Source organism: Sciurus carolinensis, chromosome 1 (assembly GCF_902686445.1).
Source record: "Sciurus carolinensis chromosome 1, mSciCar1.2, whole genome shotgun sequence".
Taxonomy (NCBI): Eukaryota; Metazoa; Chordata; class Mammalia; order Rodentia; family Sciuridae; genus Sciurus; species Sciurus carolinensis.
Window position 1 is genome coordinate 123,320,000 of NC_062213.1, and position 13,263 is coordinate 123,333,262.

Genomic DNA, 13,263 nt, shown 5'->3' on the forward strand with positions numbered 1-13,263 from the left:
ATCTGCAATGAGGCCTTTCCTGGCCTGCCACTGCCTGTGCCATTGCCACTACCTGCTGGGACTGCGAACCTAGTTAGCAGAGGTTCCCCCACCCCCCAGCGCTGCCCAGCTGCCCTCACAAGAGGACCTGGCTTGGGCACCCGCCGCCCTCCTCCTCTCAGGTGCCCCCAGGCCCTCTGAGCCCTCTGACCTCTCTGCCCACCACCATGTGCCCTGACTCTACATGGCTGACCTCTACTCCCCACAGCACCTCCTGGTCCTGCCCGCCAAGCCCAGCCCAGTCGCAGGCAGTAGGGCCTGGGTCTTCGCCAAGGTAAACAGCCTAAGGAGACGTGAGTACTGGGACTTCGAAGCTCACGTCCAGAGCTGGGGTAATCAAGATGATTTCCAATTGGTTTAGAAGATTGGTTGGGGGAAGTCTAGTGAAGTAGTTGAGGCCATTAACATCACCAACAATGAGAGAGTGCTTGTGAAAAGTCTCAAGTCAGTGAAGAAAAAGAAGATAAAACACGAGATTCTGGAGAACTCTCACGATGGAACAGATATCATTAAGCTGATTGATACTGTAAAGGATCCTGTGTCAAAGACACCTGCTTTGGTATTTGAATATATCAATAATACATATTTTAAGCAACTCCACCAGATCTTGACAAACTTTGGTATCTGGTTTTATATGTAGGAACTAAAAGCTCTGGATTAATTCTATAGCAAGGGAATCACGCACAGGGATGTGAAACCTCACAATGTCATGTCAGATCACCAAAAAAAGTTAAGACTGATAGACTGGGGCCTGGAGGAGTTCTAGCACCCTGCTCAGGAGTACAATGCTCCTGTAGCTTCCAGGTACTTCAAGGGACCAGAGCTACTTGTGGACAATCAGATGTATGATTGCAGCTTGGACATGTGGAGTTTGGGCTGTATGTTAGGAAGCATGATCTTCTGAAAGGAACCCTTCTTCCATGGACAGGACAACCATGACCAGCTTGTTTGCACTACCAAGGTTCTGGATACAGACGAGATGTACAGGTATCTGAAGACGGGTCATATAGACCTAGATCCACATTTCAACAATATCCTGGGACAACAGTCACAGAAATGCTGAGGAACTTTATTCACAGTGAGAACAGACACCTTGTTCACTTATGTCTTCTGGACAAAGTTCTGTGATATGACCATCAACAAGACTGACTGCCAAAGAAGTCATGGAGTACCCATACTCCCACCCTGTGGTGAAGGAGCAGTCCCAGTCTTGTGCACAGAATGCTGTGCTTTCCAGGGGTCTCAAGGCAGCCCGGCAGCCTGATGTAGACTGGAGAGCGAAGGGTAGTATGGGATTGATGTTTGCCAATAAAACCAACCTCCAAACACAAATCTTGAAAGAAACTATAGTGTGATAAAAAGAAATTCTAATCATTTCTTATAAAGGCAAAAAACCCCAGAAAACAGTAGAGACCTAAAAGTCTGTCAAAAAGAAAGAAACTCCCCAGTAGTAGTTCACAGTAGGGAGCTGCTGTTGTGGCATCCTAGTCATGCACATAGTTCAGGATCTGAAGAATCTCTCCCTTTGGAATGCATGGGAGATGAGAAACTCAGAATTGTTGTGCATTTATCTTCACTTAACAGGACACCAATATTGAATTAACCCATTCGGTCAACAAGCTCTGAATATCTGACTTCCTATCTATTGCACTGTGTTTTGGTTTCCTTTCGTGAGAATTTAGGTTCAAGTTTTAGTGAAATGTCAGCAGCCTATCCTGATGCACCAGCCTCGTTTATGAAAAAGAGATATGAAAACAGTGTTGGTATTTTTAAAAACTATTTTACAAATTCATGTTTTATGTCTTTTTTTGTTGTTGTTATGTGATATGAGTTCTCTAGGAAATGTCTCTCATCCTTGCAGTTTTCCTCTAAGTGTATTCAGTGTATTCATTTAGGAGCAAACTGCAGGCAATTTCACAGAGTCCTCTGATGTCAGGAGATGTCATTTTGAATCTTGAGATGCCATCAACAGGTCCATCTGTTTCATTAGCAGTTCCATGCTAAGTGGCTAACTGGAGCTCACTGTAAATCTTTGTTGATTTGCCTAACCATAGTCTCATTGCTGGTTTTGTTTTAATCCCACCTCCCTACCACCTTTTTTTTTTTTTTTGGTAACCTTGTAAGGAAAACTTCACCATTTCCCATCACATCCCTGTGTGTGCATCTATTTTTAATGCACCTCTCTGAAACAAGGACTTTTCCTTCCTTCCTTCCTTCCTTCCTTCCTTCCTTCCTTCCTTCCTTCCTTCCTTCCCTCCTTCCCTCCCTCCCTCCCTCCTTCCTTCCTTCCTTCCTTCCTTCCCTTCCTTCCCTTCCTTCCTTCTTTTTCTCCTCCTTCCCCTCCTTCTCCTCTCCCCCCCCCCCCTTCTTGTCATCCTCCTCCTCCTTCTTCTCTCTTTTTAACAACCATAACTAAAGCCAAAAAGTCAGTTTTCAGGCAGGTTGGGGAAGGAGAAAATGTCCCTATTATGATTTATTCAGGAAAAACTTATTGAAAAAAATATATCCCCAACCTTTTCCCCTCTTTTGATCCCCATGATTATTACCAGCTGTACTCATGGTAATATACATTTTAAGCTCTGATTTGTGAATGTGATGGCAAAGATAAGTCTCTCATGCAGGTACTGACATTGTATGGGCAAGGCCATCCCATAACTGAGCAAAGAAGAATAACACAGGGGTGTTGGGGAATGAAATGGAGCTCCTGGAGCCAGTGTTGAAAGTGTTTTATCCACTGTGCTAAATTTCATGTTAGCAAAGAAAGCTACATTTTTAAAAAATAGGGCTGATTTCATTTTGGGGACTTCTCACCAACAAGGTTTGCTTGTTGTTTCCCTGTCCCCCACATGTAGAGCCATGCCAGAGCTCTTTATTAACTATTTAATAATGCCATACATTTTATGAGGTTAGATTGTTCAAAACATCTGTTTACAGTCCATATTTACAGTTCATGTTCCATAAAATCATATTGGTATTGGTAGCAGAAAAAACAATTTGATAATGGGAAGAATCATCCCCTCTCACATTCTCTCTGCCTTCTTTCTAGGTTTTATTTCGAGAATGAGAATAGATCCATTTTGGATTTAGGAATGGGCAAGAACATTTTAGGTCTCCACTAAGTCCCTCTGCCCCATTTGGATTGCTTGTGTTACAAGATTCCTGCCCTCCCAGTTATGCTTTTCTTTTTCTTGGCAATTGGCCTCTTCCCAATGTTTATGGGCACTGATGACTTTGGAACAGACTTTCTTTTTGACTGGAATTCCTCTTCCTCTTCCTGCTCCCATTCAATTCCTGATACTTGACCACTTCTTCTACCTCCTTTCTCTCTCACTTATTTCCCCCAGCTCCCTCCAAGTTGCCATAATTTCATGATTTCTCCTCTCCTTCCCCTCAGCTACTCCTCCTTTTCTTTCTATTCCCTCCCACCTTGCCCATAACTGCTGCTGTTTGAGAGCATTGTGAAGGATGATTATCTATCCTGTCAGGAGCTTCTGAGGGTCTTTGCTTGGAAGGACAAGTGAGGTGATACCAGCGCTGTTGCTGAATGTTCACAGTCATTTCTGCAGACCTGGGGTAAGACTGGTGGATCTGACACAACTCCATATTTGGGGTGACCCAAAATAGGCAAGGTCTGGTTATGACAGGCAAAATCTACTGCCAAATTCCAAGGAATTTGAAACTTTCAGGGGTTCTTTTCTTTGCAAGCTAACTCAGGTGGGAGGATATGGGTGCTTGCTTGTGGTCCCTGGAAGGTGACACAAAATTGCAATACCTAGGATGTAGCACCTAGGAGCCACATCACCTAAGATTCCTGCACCAGTGCTGCCTGGCTAGGGTGAATTCAAAGAAAAGCTACACTTGGGCTCAATTAAGACAGAGGCGAAGGTTACTGGGGATTTAGGTGCCCACAAGATATTGTCCCCTTTTATCCTCCTGGAGCCATCAGGAGCCACAGCTCCCTATGCTCTTGTCTCAACACTTGGGGGCACTGCTTACTCCAATGTTCTAGGACATTCCATGGAGTCTCTGTGCCTCTGAACAATGAAACTGAGTTGTCCACCCAAAGTGGAGAAGTGCTGGACTGAAAGGATAAAAATCACAGGCCAATGTAGGCCTCTCTTGGGGGTAGAGGGTCCTCTGTTGTGATTTAGATTCAAATTGAAGGCAAACATTCCAAGATATGATGGCAATACTGTGACAGGCCACCCAAGGCCTCCAGTGCTGCGATGTGTTATTTGATCTAATTAGATAACATTATTCTTTTCTGAACTTATTTGTTCTCTCTCTCATTTCCAGTATCAACCTCTATTCTCCCTGTTCCTTTGCTCTTTGTTCTCACCATGTTGCCACACTATACCGCTGTTCAACATAGTTTCAGATGGTATCCACTAGATGTTTCCAGGGACACTTGGTTCAACTGCCAGCAAACAAGTGTTCAAAAGAGCTACCTTTGAAAGCCTTCACACCTCCCAATTCTGGGAACCTTAATGACTAAAAGTGTTAGGCCACAGTGGAATTCTTGGTCCCCTGGGATATTGTGGCCAAATGCTTTATTTAAAGGAACATTTACTGGGTGCTTTGGTGTCCATGCCTGCACTGGGTGAGGGGCTAAACGTGGAGGGAAGCCCAGTTCCCTGACTCATGGTCTCCACCTCTGGAGGTATGGAGGCAGTGTGGTATGGGCACAACTCTGTGGCCACAACCTGTCCATGTCCTTCCTACATTCTGGTCTATTGGGTCCTGGGAGACTGGCAGTGAACATAAAAAGTAATGTGTACTGAAAAATGGCAGATGGGTTATTTCAGAACAAGGGACTATGGCTGCCCCTGCAGGGAGGCAGTTTCTGAGAGGGGAGGAGAAGGAGAAGGTCAGGAATCAGCTTTTGAGTGTCAAGCGAATCAGCCCATTCATGTCCAAAACTAAATTTGACCAAAGGCAAGACTCAGAATCTGCAGTCCCAGTGGGATTTGACTAAGAATAAAGAGCTGTGGAGCATCTTCTCACCCATTGATAACAGTCTATGGTTTTACTGTGTTTTGTCCCTGTTCTATAATCAGTACATGACTGTTTTGGAAGACTAGTGGTTCAGGGTCACACCAGGATACTTGGTCTTCACTTAAACTCTTTTCCCAGCTTCTGACTCTCTCTCAGAACTTACTGTTCTCTGAAGTTGTTTTGATTTGTCATCCTGCACCACTGTTCCTCCTGGCTTCCTATTCTCAAAGCTGTGGGTGTTGCTGGGGCACTGTTAAGGCCCAGTGGTTGTGGGCATTCACTTAATTCTGCCCCAAGAAGTGGTTTCTTCCTGTCTTAACCAATGCCACTGGTCTCTCTTCACTCTCCAGAGCACAAAGGCTACCTCACTGGCTACCTAACTGGATTCCAGGGGATATCAGGGACCAAGCATGGAACTGAGAAACGAATCTGAATCCAGGATGGTGCACTCCTCCAAGGAGTATTGACTTTGCCATCAAAGGATGCCACCAACACTTTGATTTGGAGCGCTCGGTTACTTCCATGGCTTGACAATTTTGGGGCATCCTGACATTTGTTTAAGAATACTTCTAGGTTTACAGATAAATTGAGCAGAGAATACACAGTTCTATATACCCCTCTTCCTGCACAGATTTCCCTATTATTAGTATTTTGCTCAATGTAGTATATTTGTTGCAATTGATGAACCAATATTGATACATCTTTATTAATTAAAGTACTTGGTTTAACGATTTCATTTTTTTGTGTTGTACCACTCTATGGCCAATCCAGAATGTCTTTAATACCATTATAGTTTCAAACTGAATAGTTTCACTATTGAAAATATCTCTATGCTTTGCCAGTTTATCATCTCTCCTCTTTTTGGCAACAGCTGTTTACTTTACTATGGCTTTGACTTTTCCAGAACATCTTAGAGTTGGAATAGAAGTTGGATAGTAGGAACATTTTCAGACTGGCTTCTTTCTCACATTAGATTTTTAAAGTTCCTCCATGTCCTTTCATGGCTCCATAGCTCAATTCATTCTGTTTCTTAATAGTCTTCCATTGTAGGGATAAACCACTGATTGTTCTTCCATCACTTAGTGAAGAAAATCTTGGTTACTTCCAGTGTTTGACAAATAGGTATTATGCTGCTATAAACACATGTGTAGTATTTGGCACATTTTAGTAAATGCCTCAGACTGTAATCACTTGCTTATATGGTAAGACTACATTTAGCTTTGTAAGAAACTGCTCAACTGTCTTCCAAAATGGCTATATATTTTATCATTTCTACCAGCAATGTCTGAGTGTCTCTAAGCTCAACATCTTTGACAGCATTTGGAATTATCAGATATTTTTATTTTAGCAATTATAAATGTGCAGAGGTATCTATTTTTGTTTAATGTTCAATGTCACAGTGAAAAATAGCTTTGGACATCCTTTCATAAGCTTACTTGACATCATCTATATTTCTTTTTTTGGTGATGTGTCCAGATCTTTTGCCCATTTTTAATTGGGTTGTTTGCATTTTTACTACTGAGTTTTAATAAGTTATTTGTATATTCAGGAAACAAGACTTTCATCAAATCTGAATTTTGTAAAGATTTTCTACAGGTCTGTGAACTGTTTGTTCCTTGTTTCAACAGTACTTTTCACAGAGCAGAAGGTTTTATCTCCGTGAAGTTCAACTTGCCAGTATTTTCCCTTCATGGATTGGGCTTCTGGTGTTGAACATGAGTCAGCAACAAAACAAAGATTGAGTAGATTTTCTCATGTTATCTGTTAGGGGTGTTAGTCCTTTAACAAAGGACTGGGTACTGAGTCTGGGTACTTTATATAAAAGGAAGAGATTTATTTTGCCTTAGAGTTCTGAAAGAGAGATGGGCAAGCACATCAGGCTGATGTTGATTGAGTTTTGTTACAACATGGTAGATAGCACCACATAGTGGAAGTGTGTGCTAGGGATGCCAAAAGGTGAGAAAGGAAGTAGGAGGCACTGGAGACTTCTTTTTTACAACAACCTGATCTCATAGGAACTGACACAGCTTTGCCATCCTTAAAGAACAACATTAATTAATTACCCCAATGGTGGTAACCCCTCATCTAATCTCTTAAAAACCCCATCACCTCAATACTGCTACAGTGGGGAGTTAGCTTTCATCACAGGACTCTTCAGGGGACACATTCCAACCACATCCGAACCACAGCAAGGACTCTGACAGTTTTACACCTCACATTTATATCTGTGATTCATACTGTGAAAGGTGTGAGACCTCCCTCTAGGTTCCTTTTTTGCATGTGGATGTCTAGTTGTTATAGCACCATTTATTGTAGGAACTCTCCTTTCTCCATTAAATTGACTTTCAACCTTTGTTGAAGATCAGTTATCTGTAGGCTAGTTCCTGGCCTCTGTATTCTTTTCCATTGATATTTCAGGGTTGTTTTCTTTTTTTTTTTTTTTCTCACCAATTTGATACTGTTCTCACTGTAAGAACAAGTTACCAAGTTCTAATGTTTGAGTATCAATCTTCTGGGAATTTTTCTGATCTTCATCATGAAAACCTATTTCGTTTTTGTTATGGTTTGAATTGGGAATGCCCCCCAATGGCTGGTGTCATGAAGGCTTGGTCCCCAATGCTGCAATGGTAAGAAGTGGGACTTTCAGAAGTTATGGAGCATGAGGACTCTGATCTCATGATTGGACAAATCTACTGAGAGCTGAGTCAACTATGGGGAAGTGAGTGAAACTGTAGGCAAAGGGGCAGGTTTAGAGGAAGGAGGTCAACGGAGGGAGGCCCTATAATAGTATTTCTTGTCTCCTCACCCTTTCTTTCTTTCTCTTTCCCTTTCTCACTTCCTGGTTGCCATGAGTTGAGAAGTTTTCCTCCACCACACCCTTCCACCATTATCTTTTGCCTTAGGTCCAAAGCAGAGGAGAGAGCCACTCATGAACTGAAACCTCTGAAACTGTAATTCAAAATAAATATTACCTCCTCTGAATTGTTTTCGCTAGGTATTTGTCATGGTGACAAAAAGTTGAATAATAGTTTCCCAGAGTTAAAACTTTCGTAAGTGTGGGGATCCTCCTAAGCCTCAACCCTGAGGAATTACAACTTTTAAGCCAGGCCCCCCTCATGTTCTAAAAATTTGTCAGTTACCATTTAAGTGTTCTACTACTTGCTGATTCCAGCAGCTTCTAGTGCTGGTGGGCTGTGATCCCCTGTTTATATCTGATTTTTAAATTTGGGCTGGGTGGTTTTTCTTGGGACTTTATTTCAATACAAGAAGAGCTGTTGATTTTCAGTTTGTTCAGTTTTTTCTTTTTGAGAACAGGCAATGACTCCCATGCTCTTTACATGTTGGAGTAGAAATCTGACATTTCCTTTCAAAATTACTTATAATAATCTTTTTTGTAAATGTAGAATTTAATAATTTTAGCAGGTATATGGAACTATGCAACCATCACCAGTATCACATTTTAGGATATTTAATCGCCTACCTGCTTGCATTCCCTTGAGTTTCTTTGCAGTCATTCTGCCATCCCGAGTCACCACACTGGGTCTGAATACAAGAAAAATTTGGAAAACTTTAATCATTTCATTTTGATTTATATTAGATTGGAACTTCATGTAATGGTTCATTGAGTTACTTTTCAGACCAAAAGAGGAGAGGTGGCATTTGGGGGGCTTAATTTGGGGAAAGTCAACACTAGTGTTTATTTATTTGTGTCCTTGGTGACTGGTAATTGTGCTTGCTATAAAATCTTGTCTGATAAAACTTAGCTGCAAACATTCTGCTGTAAGAAGCAGACACATAATGAATTTGCAGATAACAGGATCTGAAGCTAAATATTTCACCATCTTTATTCTTTAAGAAATTTGGGAGAAAACATTAAAGAGTCATTGAGTGACTGCAAGGTCCTTCATGTCTCTTTTACTTTTCTAGGGTCAGACAAGTCACATGAATTGACCTTAGGATCTTTGCTATAATTCTTTGATGATTTTATTTTTATTTTGGCTCTTACAAGTATTATCACACATGTCTGAATATAAAAATTAGGGGAGTAGAGATAGTCATCTTTACTGGTTTCCTATTGATAGAAAATAGATAAAAGAACCCTTTTGATTCTTTTCTTGGTTTCCACCTTCCATTATTTTTTACCTATTATCACTTAGAGATCATCGATCTGTAAGTGAAGGAACCCTGATTGTTGTATAACACCAGGTAGTTAGGAGAAGATGCATATTCTTTTCTGCCAAGTATGACCCGAGTTTGTTGGCTAGAATTCCATAGCAAGAAATGTGGTCAAACCAAAGGCATAGTAAATAAAAATATTAAAGAGCAAGGCCTGGAATGCCCAACATCTTTTGGAATCCATAATGCCCCAGGAACCCTTATTTATCAGAACACTGCAAAGAAAGTGGAGCAAAAGACAGTGGGGCAGTACCAACCATTATGGCTGACATTGTGGCATGACAAGCCTGAACCACACAGGAAAAACTGAGTCTCCTTCCTTGTCAGCAATGTTACCTTACCAGTAAATCGAGGATCTATCTACTCCCCTCTCCCACACTCCACCCCCTTGTCAAACTGCCATGAAAGTCAAATCTACTAGAACCAAAGGGGATCAATTTGTTCCTCTGCTTTGAAAGGACAGCCACTCTGCCTTCTAGACCTTTTCCTTGAAGTTTTCAATCAAGACCAGGTGAGCAGCTGGAAAGTCCAATCCTTCCTTTTTTGGCATTCTGCACTTACACACCTGGGCTCAGCATGGAGCCACAAGAGCAGCAAGACATGAATGAAGTGCTGACAGACTCATTGCATGAGGTGTATTTGGCTCATTCCAGTTGTCATGACTTGCCTGACTCCCTCTAGCATCCACTGAGTCCAGCCTCTTCTGAGGAGCATGTGGTTCACTCTACTCTGGATGTGGCCAGTAAGTACACCCATTACAAGGAGGTTAAGGCTACTGGAGGCTTTCCAGGTAGTCTCCCTATTCTTTAATTCAGCCCTCTGTGTAGGTACAGAGGTCTCCGTGCAGGAAGGTCCTATAGTTGTTCATTGGGTTGAGTCAAACACTAAAACCAGGTTTGAAATACAGACATCAGGTGGGTCAGGCAGCTGGCACTCTTCCTACTTCCAGCCACAACTCTCCCACCCTGGCACTCAGTGGCAAATAAGGGGTGTGGAATGATGCAGGCATGGGTGAGGAGAGTGAATGCATCCAGAGAAACTCAGTTCTTCAACATGCCTATTCCTCGTCGTCTGTCCAAAAGATGGATTTGCAATGGATCATATCACCTCTCGTCTACTTGTCTTGTTAAATGTCAATTCTCAACAGTGTTCTTTGAGCATTTTTGGTTGTCCAAGGATGGCAAAATTGCTTACATTTTTGGAGATGGTACCATGGTTCCCTTCTTCAGAACCTATGTATTTATATACATTTTTGTACATATTTTCACATCTATATTCTTAAGAACATTTAAGTTTCCTGATATACATTTTCATTCCCTAATCCTAACCTGAACCAAAATTTGTATATTAACTCTAACTTTACAACTTCACCTAAACAGAATTTTATAGAAAATTATATAGCATATTTGATATTCATGTGTATTTCCAGTTATATAAACAAAAATCAATGGTATATTTGCATATATTGTTATATACTCATATATAATTGATCATTGCATCCACAAATTTAAAAATGCACTTATAGAAATCACAATAAACTATTCCTTTTTTCAGAATCTATGTATTTATACACATTTTCATACATAGTTTCAGGTGTACATTCTTATGAATTTTCCAGTTTCCTGATATAAGTATTTGTTTCCTAACCCTCCTATCTGACCTAAAATTTTTATACTATCCCTATACTTACCCTATACCTAAAAGGAATTATACAGGAAAACACATATAGTAATTTGACATTCACGTGTATTTCCACTTATTTATATAATATTCAATGGCATATTTGCATATATCATGTTATTCACATATAATTTCTCAATACTTCCACAAAATACAAAAGGGTATTTCTATGAATCACATTAAACTGTTCCTTTTTTCAGAATCTACGTATTCATATACATTTTCATACATATTTTCACATGTACATTTTTATGACTATTCAAGTTTCCCAATTCACATATTCATTCCCTAACTCTAACCCAACCTTAATTTAATACTATCCCTCTCTCTTTACCTCTATAATTATAGCCAATTTCACAGGAAAGTAATTTCATATAATGTGTATTTCCACTTATACAAGTAAAAATGAAATATTTGTATATGTATATTTGTATATATAATTTATCCATGCATCTGCAAATTAAAAAAAGGGTATTTATACAAATCATGTTTAACTATTCCATTTTTATAACCCATGCCCTTATATACATTTTCATACTTATTTTCATGTGTACATTCTTATGAATATTCAAGTTCCATATATACATTTCCTTTCCCTAACCCTAACCCTAATCTGACCCCAAATTTAAAATTAACCAATCCTTACCTCTATAGCTAAACAGAATTTAATACGAAAGTACATATAGTAATTTGATATTCATGTGTATTTCCAGTTTTATATATATTTCAATGGTATATTTCATATAAAGTTATGTATTCTTATATATATCTATGAAGCTGTAAATTAATAAAGAGTATTTATATGAATCACATTAAACTGTCCCATTTTTCAGAATCTATATATTTATCACTTTTCATATGTATTTTCACTTGTACATTATTATGAATATTCAAATTTCCTCTTATACATATTTTTTCACTAACCCTATCCCTAACCCAATCACAAATTTAATATTAACCCTCTCCTTACCCCTATAACTAAACTGAATTTTACAGGAAAGAAAATACAGTAATTTGATATTAATGCATATTTCCACTTATATAGCCCATTATCCATGGTATTTTTGCACATATGTTATTATATATTTCTATATATATTATTTATCCATACATCTGCAAAATTAAAAAGGTATTCACAGAAATTGTAATAAAGCATTCAATTTTTCAGATTCTGTATTTATATACATTTTCATACATATTTTCACTTGTACATTCTTACGAATATTCAAGTTTCTGGGTATACATATTTATTCTTTAACCTTAACATGACCCAAAATTTAATACTAATTTTACACTTACCCCAAACCTAAACCTTATTTTACAGTAAAGCGCATATTATGTAATTTGTGTATTTACATTTATATATACAGTATCAATGGTATATTTGCCTATATATTAATATATATTCATACATAAAATTTATCCTTACTTCTGCTAATTAAAAACAGTATATATACAAATTACATTAAATTGTTCCCTTTTTCAAAACTTATGAATAAACTTTCATTCATATTTTCACATTCTTATGAATATTTTTACTTACATGTATATTCATTCCCTCACCCTAATCCTAACTCTGCCCAAAATTTAATACTAAACCTACCCTAACCCCTATATCTAAATGAATTTTACAGGAAAGCACATATAATAATTTGGTATTCTTGTGTATTTCCACTTAAATATATGATTATCAATGGTATATTTGCATATATATAATCTCAAATTCATATATATCTTACCTATGCATCCTCAAATTAAAATAAGATTATTTATACAAATCTATTTAACCATCCCCTTTTTCAGAACCTATGTATTTATGTACATTTTCATACATATTTTTATGTATATATTCTTCAGGATATTCAAGTTTCCCTTATACATTTTTATTCCCTAAACCTAACCCAATCTGATCTCAAATTTTATACTATTCCTATTCTTACCCCTATAACAGTTTAAAGGAAAGCACATATATTGATATTTATGTGTATTTTCACTATATATACCATTATCAATGATATATATGCATATATATTTATTATATATTCATAGATATATCCATGCGTCTGCAAATACAAATGGGTATTTATAAAAATTACATGAAATGGTTTCCTATTTCAGAACTTATGTATTTATATACCTTTTCATACATATTTTCATGTTTACATTCTTATGAATATTCATGTTTCCCAATATACATATTTGTTCTCTAACCCTAAAACTTGCCATACTAAAATTTAATACTTACCTATTCCTACCCCTATACCTAAACTTAATTTTACCTAAAATCATATATAGTAATTTGATATTGATGTATTGATGTATTTCCACATATACATTCTATTAATAACTGTATACTTGCATAGATATTATTGT

At 38.4% G+C, this 13,263-nt stretch overlaps 1 pseudogene; it reads left to right on the forward strand.

The window, feature by feature from the left end:
- Positions 1-223: 223 nt before the first annotated feature.
- LOC124958406 (casein kinase II subunit alpha'-like) lies at positions 224-1,394 on the forward strand (annotated as a pseudogene).
- The last annotated feature ends 11,869 nt before the right edge of the window (positions 1,395-13,263 follow it).